This window comes from Bos grunniens, chromosome 3, assembly GCF_055505025.1.
Source record: "Bos grunniens cultivar Pamir isolate PY7600 chromosome 3, Bosgru_T2T1.0, whole genome shotgun sequence".
Classification (NCBI taxonomy): Eukaryota; Metazoa; Chordata; class Mammalia; order Artiodactyla; family Bovidae; genus Bos; species Bos grunniens.
In genome coordinates, this window is record NC_141167.1 from 981,820 (window position 1) to 993,809 (window position 11,990).

The window sequence follows — 11,990 nt, forward strand, 5'->3', positions numbered from 1 at the left end:
TTACACATGGCTGGACATTGTATCGATAGATGCATATTTGTGTGTGCTTTGTACTGAAGTTGTCGCCATTATCTTCTGCTATCTTTGGCGTTGCTGTGTTGAACAGTTTTCTCCATGACATCCCATTTATCACTTTTCTCACCTTCAGTGATTTTCCATTAGGACATTCTCCCCTGTTTTAGAAGCTTAATTGTTTCAGCGTTCACATTTACTTCTGTGAGGGATTGCAGGTTAATTCTTGTGAATATTGTGATGGGGTCAGAGCTCGTCTTTTGCATATGGGTGTCCAGTGGACCATCATTGTTTACTGCAAAGACCACGCTCTTCCCACTGATCTGGAGAACAGTCCGCATTATAAGCCAAGCGACCGTATATGTGAGGCTCTGTTCTGGGTGCTCTTCTGTCCCACTGTTCCATTTCTCTCTCTCTTGGTATGTGGGTTCTTATTTCCCAGGTCAGGGATCGAACCCACACTGTGGAAGAGTGGTTTTAGCCAGTGGGCAGCCAGGGACAGCCCTGTTTCTCTGTCCTTAAGTCAGCATCCCACAGTCAAACAACAAACAGGGTGCTCCCACCTGCCTGAATCCACGTGTATACAGCACTGCACCCGTATCTGGGAACGCGTATTCTTTCCCTGTGAGCATAGGATGTTAAACGAAATAGATCATGTCCTGGGGCAGGAAGTCTCAACAAATTTCAAAGGATTGAAATTATACAAGTGTGTCCTCTCTGAGATAAATGAAAACTCAAAAACAGGAAAACTACCAGAAAGCCTCCAAGGAGTTGGAATTGAATATCACACTTCTAAATCATCAATGAGCCAAATAGTAAATCACAGGAAAAGTTGTAGAATAATTTAAAATGAGCAGTAGTGAAAATATGGCACATTAAATGCTGTGGAAGGCAGATAAAGCAGTCCTTTGAGGAAAACGTATAGTTTTAGAAAAAAGTCGGAAAGTTAATGCTCTAAGCTGCAACTCAAGAAGCTAGAAAAAGAACAACAAATTAAACTCAAAAGCGAGAGGAAATAAAAATAAAAGCAGAAATTGGTGGGAAAAAAGCAAAACTCAGGGAAAATCAATCAAGCCAAAAGTTGGTACTTTGAAGAGAATGCAATGGATAAACCCCTGGAAATACTGGATTAAAAAAGGAACGCAAATTCCAATGTCAGGAATGAAAAAGAGGACATAGCCACAGATATAGCAAACATTAAAAAGGTAAGAGGCTTCCCTGAGGATCCGCTGGTTGAAACTCTGTGCTCCCAATGCGAGGTGCCGCAGCTCGATCGCTGGTCAAGAAACTGGATCCCACATGCTGCGACCAAGACCCGGCACAGCGAAATCATTTTTCAAAGGGAATGAGACGATAGTGTGAGCAACTTTATGAAAATAATTTGAAATGTAAATGAAATAATTTACCAAAACTGACACTAGAAGCAATAGAAAATTCTGGATAGTCCTATAACAATTAAATAAATTTAATTCACAATTTAAAACTCCCCACAAAGTAACTTCTAGGCTCAGATGGTTTCATTGAGGAATTTCTCTACAGTTGAAGAAATATCACTGACCTTGTGCAAACCTATATAAATAATAGAAAACGAGAGAACCTTTCCCATCTCATTTTATGAGGCCATTGATACTGACACTTGCTTGGAAGGCACTGAACTTCTGTCTGCCTTGGCCTCCCCATCTGTAGAGTAGAGAAAATAATAATACCTACATTGTGTGGATGGAGTCAGTTAATCCACGTAGGAAAGAACTTGTCATATAGTGACGGCTCAGGAAAGCAGCCCTGAATATGCATGGGAAGGACTGTGCTGAAGCTGAAGCTCCAATCCTTTGGCTGCCGAGCTGACTCATTTGAAAAGACCCCGATGCTGGGAACTACTGAAGACAGGAGGAGAAGGGGACGACAGAGGATGAGATGGCTGGATGGCATTACTGACTCAATGGACATGAGTTTGAGTAAGCTCCGGGAGATAGTGGAAGACAGGGAAGCCTGGTGTGCTGAAGTCCATGGGGTCAAAGAGTCGGACATGACTGAGTGACTGAGTACATAGTGATATTTGGGATTACCTGTATTTTATAGATGAAAATACGGAAGCTCAGAGCAGGAAGGGGACTTGCCAAGGCACCAGTGCAGGACTGAGCGTAGCCGGACCGTGATCCCCGGGCCGATGGACTGGACCTTTGACTGGGAGGAACCAGTGCCTCCCCCAGCATGTGGCCTCGGGCAGCTTCCTGCTCTGCTCGAAGCCGTTTCCTCCTGCCAGAAATGGGATCCTGAGGAGGGACTCGGGCCCTGACCCGGGAGCCATGGGCATGCCTGTGCAGCACGGCCCCTTCAGGACGGGGCCACATGCCCGGGGATGGAGAAGCCCGACCCTGAGCCTGTTCATGCATCCTCGAACCCTGAGACTTAATCAATCACAGAAGTGGGAGGCGTCAGTCCCCCCGGCCTCTGACAGGGTCACCCCCACCCCACTGCCCCGCAGATCCAGCCCTCACCCGGGAGGCCTCTGAGAGCCTTGCAGGGGACATGCAGGGTTGCGGGTCAGAGTGGGCTGACTCTCAGGGGTCTCCTCTCGTGCCTCTGCGGCCCCCACCCACCCCAGGGACTAAAAGGTGGGAGCTGCAGCCTGGCTCCCATGCGGCTCCTAGTGTGCTGGGGGTCCCGCTGCTGATGCTGGGGGACCGGAACCCCCACTGTCCCCTCCTCAGAGCTGTGTGGGCACGGAGCGGGCCCTGCTCCTGAGGACGCTGCCTGGGGGGCGTCAGTCCCGCTCTCTGAGGGATTGGAAGGGCTGACAGCGATGGGGCTGCCCCTTGGGGCTGGGGCACAGGCAGCCCCTCTAGGCTTTGGGCTCGGGGGCAGGGGTTCCTGGGGGCATCAGCACCATCGGCTCAGAACCATCCAGGGCCAGCCCCACCCTGTCTGTTTTCTGCCGGAAGCTCACTCTTCACTGGGAATCAGCGCCCAGGCCAGAGGGTTTTGTATAAACTTGGAGGAGAGCGAGATAAACAGCGTGGGAGCCTGCAGCATACAGGGCAGAATGGCCAAGGGAGGGGTCCATGTGCCCGGCTTCCCAGTGCCCCCCGCCGTGCGCAGGGGGCGCTGGCAGGGTGGGCTCCAGGGCGGTGTGGACTCCTGCCCCGGGCCCCCTGAACCAGCCACGCCGTGCCTGCCCCGTTCGGCAGCACCCTGGGGTAGTTGTAAGGTGAAGCCGCTTGTCTGCAGTGTGACGGGCGTCCTGTTCTGTGATGTGCTTGCAGGCCCCCAGCAGCCGGTGGGGCCCAGCACCTTCCCCTCCATTGCCCTTCTGAGTCTCAGGACTGCTCCCAGGAGGGGTTTTTCTCGGTTTCTCCAGCCTGACCACTTTCTCTAGTTGGCTGGGCCCTGTCTTTTATTTTCTGGGTGTTAATCTCTTGCCTGCAAGTGTCCCCCACCCCCACCCCGCCTCCAGGGCTCCTAAGCCAGCCAGCCAGGCTTTGTTCCTGGCCTTCTGCTGTGCTTTTTAAAAATCCATTTTTGTGACTGTTAAAAAGACGCTTTTTCTTTTTCTTCCCCAAATCAGGCTGGCAGTTGGTCTTGCGTTTCCTGCTGGAGACGCCTGTGCTTTTCCAGGACTTAACCCCTGAGCTGAAGCGGTCTGTGTCCCAGACCTACCCGGCTTCAGGCCGCCACCCTTCCTATTATTTATCGTGTGAATCGACATCTGGCACAGGGATTTCAACTCCAGGCATTTCTGTGTGCATTTCTTGTGTCCATAATCGAAAGAATCCAGTGGTTGGGGGTGATTTTCCACGACCAGCAGGTGTCTGGAGACCACCTCCCAGGCGAGCACTTTGCAAATCAGGGCTCATCCAGGCACCTCCCGAGTGCCTCTGCTTCCACTGTCATTCCTCAGTGGGCGCCTTCGGGGCGGGGTGCAGGGTGGCGAAGGAACTAGCTCCCCCAGCCACACTCCTACTTCCTGGCCCCTAGCTTGAGTTCCCTGGTGGTCCAGTGGCTACGACTCCATGCTCCCCGTGCAGGGGCCCTGGGCTGAATCCCTGGGAACTAGACCCCACGGGCCACAACTAAGACCCATTGCAGCCAAATAGACGAAGAAATAGGTTTTAAGAACATTGGCGTAGAGCGGACGTGCAGTGTTCTCGTCTGCACTCTCTCCCATCGAGGTGCAGCACAGCGCGCCGCATCGCTCCCTGTGCTTTACGGTGGGACGCGCTTCTCCGTTCGCCACGTGATAGTTGGCACCTGCGGGTCCCACACTCCCACTCCACCCTCCCACCCCTGCCAACAGCAGTTTTTCTCTGTGCCTGTGAGTGTGTCTGCTTCGCAGGGGAGACCTTTTGTGTCATATTTTAGAGTCCTCATGTGCGTGGTAGCGTAGGGTATTTCTTTCTTTGACTTACTTCACTTAGCTTGCGGCTACAGATGGCATTGCTTTTACGCTTTTTGAATGGATTAGTAATATTCCATTTTATATACATACATACATACATACAAACCGCATCTTGTTTATCCACCCATCTGTCGATGGACGTTTAAGTTGCACCTTTGTCTTGGCTGTTATAAATACTGCTGCTGTGAACACTGGGATGTATGTTTCCTTTTGAATTATAGTTTTGTCCAGATACATGCCAGGCTTTCCTGGTGGTTCAGTGTAAAGAATATGCCTCCAGTGCAGAAGACCCGGGTTTGATCCCTGGGTCAGGAAGATCCTCTGAAGAAGAAAATGGCAACCCACTCCAGTATTCTTGCCTGCAGGATTCCATGTACAGAGGAGCCTGGCGGGCTGCACTCCCTGGGGTCACAAAGAGCTGGACACGATGCAGTGACTAACAAACAACCAACACGCCCCGGAGTGGAGCTGCTAGATCATATGGAAACTCTAGTTTGAGTTTTTTTGAGGAACTGTGCTCCATAGTGGATGTCCCAGTTTATATTCCCACCAACAGTGATTCCCTATTCTCCACACCCTCTCCAGCTTTTACTGTTTATAGACTTTTTAATGATGGCCATTCTGACCAGTGTGAGGGGGTAGCTCATTGCAGTTTTGATTTGGATTTCTTTAATCATTACCAATGTTGAGCATCTTTTCATTGGCATCCTGTTGGCCACCTGGATCCCTTCTTTGGAGAAATTCTGGTCAGGTCTTCTGCCCATTTTTCAATTGGGTTGTTTGTTTTTCTGTCACTGAGTCACATGCGCTATTTGTATATTTTGGAAATTAAGCCTTTGTTGGTCACATCCTTTGCAGTCATTTTCTCCCAGTCTGTAGGCTCTCCCTTTCTTTTGTTTATGGTTTCCTTTCCTTGTGCAGAAAAGGCAGAGGAACTAGAGATCAAATTGCCAACATCCGCTGGATCATGGAAAAAGGAAGAGAGTTCCAGAAAAAGATTTATTTCTGCTTTATTGACTGTGCCAAAGCCTTTGACTGTGTGGATCACAATAAACTGTGGAAAATTCTGAAAGAGATAGGAATACCAGACCACCTGACCTGCCTCTTGAGAAATTTGTATGCAGGTCAGGAAGCAACAGTTAGAACTGGACATGGAACAACAGACTGGTTCCAAATAGGAAAAGGGAGTTCGTCAAGGCTGTATACTGTCACCCTGTTTATTTAACTTATATGCAGAGTACATCATGAGAAACTCTGGACTGGAAGAAGCACAAGCTGGAATCAAGATTGCCGGGAGAAATATCAATAACCTCAGATATGCAGATGACACCACCCTTATGGCAGAAAGTGAAGAGGAACTAAAAAGCATCTTGATGAAAGTGAAAGTGGAGAGTGAAAAAGTTGGCTTAAAGCTCAACATTCAGAAAATGAAGATCATGGCATCTGGTCCCATCACTTCATGAGAAATAGATGGGGAAACAGTGGAAACAGTGTCAGACTTTATTTTTCTGGGCTCCAAAATCACTGCAGATGGTGACTGCAGCCATGAAATTAAAAGACGCTTACTCCTTGGAAGAAAAGTTATGACCAACTTAGATAGCATATTGAAAAGCAGAGACATTACTTTGCCAACAAAGGTCCATCTAGTCAAGGCTATGGTTTTTCCAGTGTTCATGTATGGATGTGAGAGTTGGACTGTGAAGAAGACTGAGTACCAAAGAATTGATGCTTTTGAACTGTGGTGTTGGAGAAGACTCTTGGGAGTCCCTTGGACTGCAAGGAGATCCAACCAGTCCATTCTGAAGGAGATCAGCCCTGGGATTTCTTTGGAGGGAATGATGCTAAAGCTGAAACTCCGGTACTTTGGCCACCTCATGCGAAGAGTTGACTCATTGGAAAAGACTCTGATGCTGGGAGGGATTTGGGGCAGGAGGAGAAGGGGACGACAGAGGATGAGATGGCTGGATGGCACCACTGACTCGATGGACGTGAGTCTGAGTGAACTCCGGGAGTTGGTGATGGACAGGGAGGCCTGGCGTGCTGCGATTCATGGGGGCGTGAAGAGTCGGACACGACTGAGCGACTGATCTTTCTTGTGCAGAAGCCTGTGAGGCTGATTACTCTCAGTTGTTTGTTTGCTGCCTGTTTACTTTCGCTTTTATCTCTGCTGCCTTGGGCGGCTCAACTCAGACGGATTTCAGCATTTGGTAGATTTGTGTCAGAGCATGTTTTGCCTGTGATCTCCTCTAGAGTTTTATGGTGTCTTATATTTAAGGGATTTCCCTGGTGGCTCAGACGGTAAAGCGTCTGTCTACAATGTGAGAGACCTGGGTTCGATCCCTGGGTCGGGAAGTTCCCTGGAGAAGGAAATGGCAACCCACTCCAGTACTACTACTACTACTACTAAGTCGCTTCAGTCGTGTCCGACTCTGTGCGACCCCACAGACGCCAGCCCACCAGGCTCCGCTGTCCCTGGGATTCTCCAGGCAAGAACACTGGAGTGGGTTGCCATTTCCTTCTCCAATGCATGAAAGTGAAAAGTGAAAGTGAAGTCCCTCAGTCATGTCCGACTCTTCTCAACCCCATGGACTGCAGCCTACCAGGCTCCTCTGTCCATGGGATTTTCCAGGCAAGAGTACTGGAGTGGGTTGCCATTGCCTTCTCCAACTCCAGTACTCTTGCCTAGAAAATCCCATGGACGGAGGAGCCTGATGGGGTCGCAAAGAGTCAGACACGGCTAAGCGACTTCAGTTTCTTTCTTTCCTCTAGAGTTTTATGGTGTCCTGTCTTATATTTAAGCCTTTAACCCATTTTGAGTTTATTTTTGTGTATGGTGGGAGGGAATCACTCGTTCACATGCAGCTGTCCAGCTTTCCCAGCACCACTTGCTGAAGAGAAGGTCTTTTTCCTCTTGTATATTCTTGCCTGTTTGAGAAAGACTAGTTGTCTGTAGGTGTGTGGGTTTATTTCTGGTTGCTCTCTCTTTCTTTTTAAAATCTCCAGGTTCTTCTTTCCAGTAGGCTGCTGGAGGGTTCTGCTCTGTGTAATAGATTTGGAGTCATGCTCACAGTTCTAATTTTCTAGGGGCCTTCCACGCACCCCACAGTCCCCACAGGTGCATCCGAGCACCCAGGCTTCCCAGGACTCAGGTGCTCCCCCCACAGATGACAACACCCAGCGTTCATGGGCCTTCATCCCACGGCCCCCTCACTCTCCCAGGACTCCCTCAGGACCACAGTGTTGTAGGCTGCTGTTACCCCATCGTGCTTTTTCCCCTAAGATTTATTTATGTGTGAATTTCTTGGCTGTGGTGGGTCTTACCTGATGCACAGGCTTTGTCTCTCTGTGGGGAGGGGAGGGCTGCTCTTCCTTGTCCTGAGGAGGCTTCTCGTTGCAGGGGCTTCTCCAGTGGAGCACGGGGCTTCTGGGCCTAGAGCACAGGCCTGTGGGGTCCTCCTGGAGCAGGGATCAGACTGGTAAGCCCGACTTGGAAGGCAAATGCTTAACCACTGGACCACCAGGGAAGCCCCTTATTCTGTCCGATGAAAGACAGGGAAACACGGAGCAAGCGTGTGCAATGGTGCTCTTTAATTATTCAGACTGAAGGTGTTCCTGGGACTGCAAGGGATCCAACCAGTCCATCCTAAAGGAGATCAGTCCTGAATATTCATTGGAAGGACTGATGCTGAAACTGAATCTCCAATACTTTGGCCACCTGATGCGAAGAACTGACTCATTGGAAAAGACCCGGATGCTGGGAAAGACTGAAGGCTGGAGGAGAAGGGACGACACAGGATGAGATGGTTGGATGGCATCACGGACTCGATGGACACGAGTCTGAGTAAACTCCAGGAGTTGGTGATGGACAGGGAGGCCCGGCGTGCTGCGATTCATGGGGTCGCAAAGAGTTGGACCCGACTGAGTGACTGATCTGAAGGTGACAGCCCCCACAGTGGGCGAGGATGGAGTCTCCCCACCCACCCCACGTCCCCTGTCCTCCCAGAGTGACCACGTCCCCGTGAGCCTTGGCTGCAGCCGTGTCTGTACTGTTCGCTGCTGAGCGGATTAGACGCGCTGAAGGGGTATAGTCGCTGTCTCCCCCTGCATCAGGCACATCACGGCCCTGCAGAAACATCTCAGCCGCTTTTCCAGATGGTCGGGCAGCGTCGCCTCCTGGAGGCCTCCCCTCGCACCTCCCCGCCGGTCCCCTGGCCTCTGACACCTCCTCCTACTCCTTGATTGCTGCCTCAGCAGAGGACCCTGGGCTCCCTTTGGGGGACTCCGGGGACTGTGGCTCCAGGGGCTTGGCGCAGCTGGTGTCCAGGTCTCCTGCTTGGTCCCCGTTTCTTCAGCTCTTCTGTGTGATTTGGTCCCTCCCTTTGGGGGCAGGGGTGGCATCCTTGGCTGTGTTTCCACGAGAACAAGAGGGTGCAGCAGGTCCCCGTGGGGTCTGAGCAGAGCCTGGCGACTGGTGGCCTCTTCCTTGGGGTCCCTGAAAGGGGGTCCTCTTCCTGGGCAGCTCAAAAGCTTGTGGTTAGAGAGGACTCCGGAGCGCCCTCCGCTGGCTTCACACTCCAGGTGTGCCCGCCAGCCTGACTTTTGTGCCCTCCCCCTCATGCCCACCCCCGCCCCGCCCTGCCCTTCACCCCTTCCTCAGCTTCACAGAGCTGACCCTGCTGGGCGAGAACAGCACACACCTGTCCTCCCCCAGGTCTGGAGACCAGACGTCCGAATAGCCAGGCAGGCCAGGGCCGTGCCCCTATGGGCGGTGGGGCGGGGGTGTGCTGTGCCCGCTGCCGCGTCCTGGCACCAAATCACTGCCCTGTCTGCCTGGCTCATCCCGTGGCCCCTTGGCGTCCTCCTCATGAGCACGCCGGTCACTGTATTTAGGACATCAGGGCGACCCCATCCTAACTCGGTCACATCCACAAAGTCTCCACTTCTGAATGAAGTCAGGCCCACTGGTGAGGGGGGGCTAGGGCTGCAGCTTCCTTGTCGGGGGTACAGCCTCCAATCCACAGCACCCATCTCCACTTTGTAAAGCGTTTCGGCCCAGCCGCCTGGCGCGTGGGATCTTAGTTCTCTGACCCCAGATCCAAGTCGTGCCGCTGTACTGGAAGGGCAGAGTCCCGACCCCTGGGCCTCCAGGGAAGCCCCCTCCTCCGTTTTGAGATTTGTCTGTATCTTTGGAGTTGTGACATTTTTCTATTGCACGTCAGGTCAAGAGTTTCTAACCTGAAGGCCCACATTTCCTTCAGTTTTGGGGCAGCTTCCCCCAGTGTGCTGGGGTGCTTCCCCGCCCCGTCCTTGCCCCTGGCCTCCTCCTGGAAGGACAGGCGCCTCCCCTCCGCAGCCCCTGACTGGGCTTCTCTGGGCTCTGCCTCCTGCAGCCCGGTGTGCTCACTGCAGAGCCACAGTCCCTTCCGCTGGGCTCTCCACCTCCCAGGGTCTCCCCTGGCTGCTCCTCAGTCGTGTTTCCCAGGCTTGGGGAGCTGGTGTTTTCTGCCATCCTGGCCTCACTCCAGGGCAGAATGACACCCTGAGGGTGGACTTGTGCCAGTTCCTGAGACGCAACACCTCCCCCCACGGCCCCGAGCAGGCGGGGTTGAATGAAGGTCTGGAGTGGGAGAGCATCCTGATGTTCAGGTGGGCCCAGGGCCGTCGGGAGGCTCCTGTGACAGGGAGGAGGGGTCGGCTCAGAGGGCGGGAGGATGGGTGACAGAGACCCTGTCACAGGCGGGGGGGAGGGCGCAAACCAGGGCACGCTGGCACTTCCAGAAGCTGGAAGAGGCAGTGAGCAGTCTCTCCCCGAGTCTCCAGGAGGACTGACCCTGCTGACAGTTTTAAAGCCCCCAGGGCCCCCCCACCGCCCCCCGCCGTGGAAGGCTGTCTGATAAGCCTGGCTTGTCTTGGTCTGGAGCTGTTTGTGGTGATTTGCAGCCCCAGGACGTGCAGGAAACACGCGCCTGTGGTTTCATCTTGGTGTTTAGATGCTGCCGCTCTGCCGGTTCCTCAGCCTGCTGGGGGAGGGGGCTTAGAGCCCTGCACTGCAGCCTCCGACCCCAGGAGCTTAGTCATAAAACTCACACTGGTTCATTTGATACATTCTGGAAAATATAGAAAAAATGTTAAAACTTTGCACTGAAGACTCATGCTCTGGCTCAAGGGCAGCCACGGGAGGGGGAGGGGAGAGGCCTGCAGGGAGGGGAGAGGGGCCAGGGGGAGGGGAGAGGGCCTAAGGGGAGGGGAGAGGCCTGGAGGGAGGGGAGCGGGGGGGGGGGGCGGGGGAGGGGAGAGACCTGCGGGGAGGGGTTCTGTCTGTTGCCCCCACAGGCACTCAGCCTGAGCCTCTCTGCACCCTCCCAGCAGCAGCTTGGCTTCCGCACCGTGTTCCGCTGGATGAGCCTTTTACTCCCTTAGTCACTTCACTGGGTTTTGAAGTTCGCATGTTTTCACGGTTGAGCTAAATTGTGCGTCTCTGGTCATTTTCTTGGCCTTGATGCCCAGCATCCCTGCACCAGCAGGAAGGGGCAATTTGAAAGCTCCGCCTCTGGGCCATGCTGTGGGACCCCCTGGGAGGTCTGTACCAGGATCTGAACCCAAACAGGGCCAGCAGGTGGGGCTCTGTCCAGCGGGCGGGACAGTGGGCCCTCGGGCTGGAGCCGGACCATCTCTCTCCAGAGAGACAGTGCTGGCAGCGTTCAGGAGGCAGAGGCTGGTGCCAGTCAGGAGGCACCGGCTTCACCAAACTGAGTTTGACCATGTCCAAATATCCTTCAATGATTTGGCCACCTGATGCGAAGAGCCGACTCACTGGAAAAGACCCTGATGTTGGGAAAGATTGAGGGCAGGAGGAGAAGGGGGCGACAGAGGATGAGATGGTTGGATGGTGTCACCGCCTTAATAGACATGAATCTGAGCAAACTCTGGGAGATGATGAAGGACAGGGAAGGGGCCGCAGAGAGTCAGACACGACTTAGCGACTGAACAACAACATTCTTCAGCGTTGGAAGGTGAAGCTGGCCGCCTGAGGCTGGAGAAGGCGGGCCAGGCCCCGGGGACACCTGTGGAAATGGCTGTCGGCGCCGCTTGCCCCTTGGCTGTCCTGGCCACTCGTCCTGACAGGTCTGCAGGCCGCCTGCCCGGGGCAGGACTCCCTGGGGTGCAGACTCAGGAGACACCGCGCACCCTCAGCGCTCCAGACACAGCGCCCACGTGAGCAGAAAGGAGCGAGGCTCAGTCCTGGTCGCCAGGAGGCCAGGTTGTCCCCCTGCACCCCATCCATCATCCAGCTTGTTCTGGGTGTCCACTCAGGGCCACCCTGGGCCCTGCAGGCTGGGTGCTGAGCTCCCACACGGCCTGGCTGACCTTTGGCCAGTGGACACTTGGTTGAACGGCTCCTAGGAGAGGCCAGCTGAGGCAGGTGGGGGAGGGAAGACCTGCCCCTGGGACCCCGCCCGGCCCCAGTCTCAGAACGAGGACTCCAGGCTGCTGCGAGGCTGGGCCCAGGCTGAGCTCCAGAGAGAGAAATGGGCTGGCAGCCCTCAGGGGTGTCCGAAGGGTCAGGTCCCAACTCTGCCCA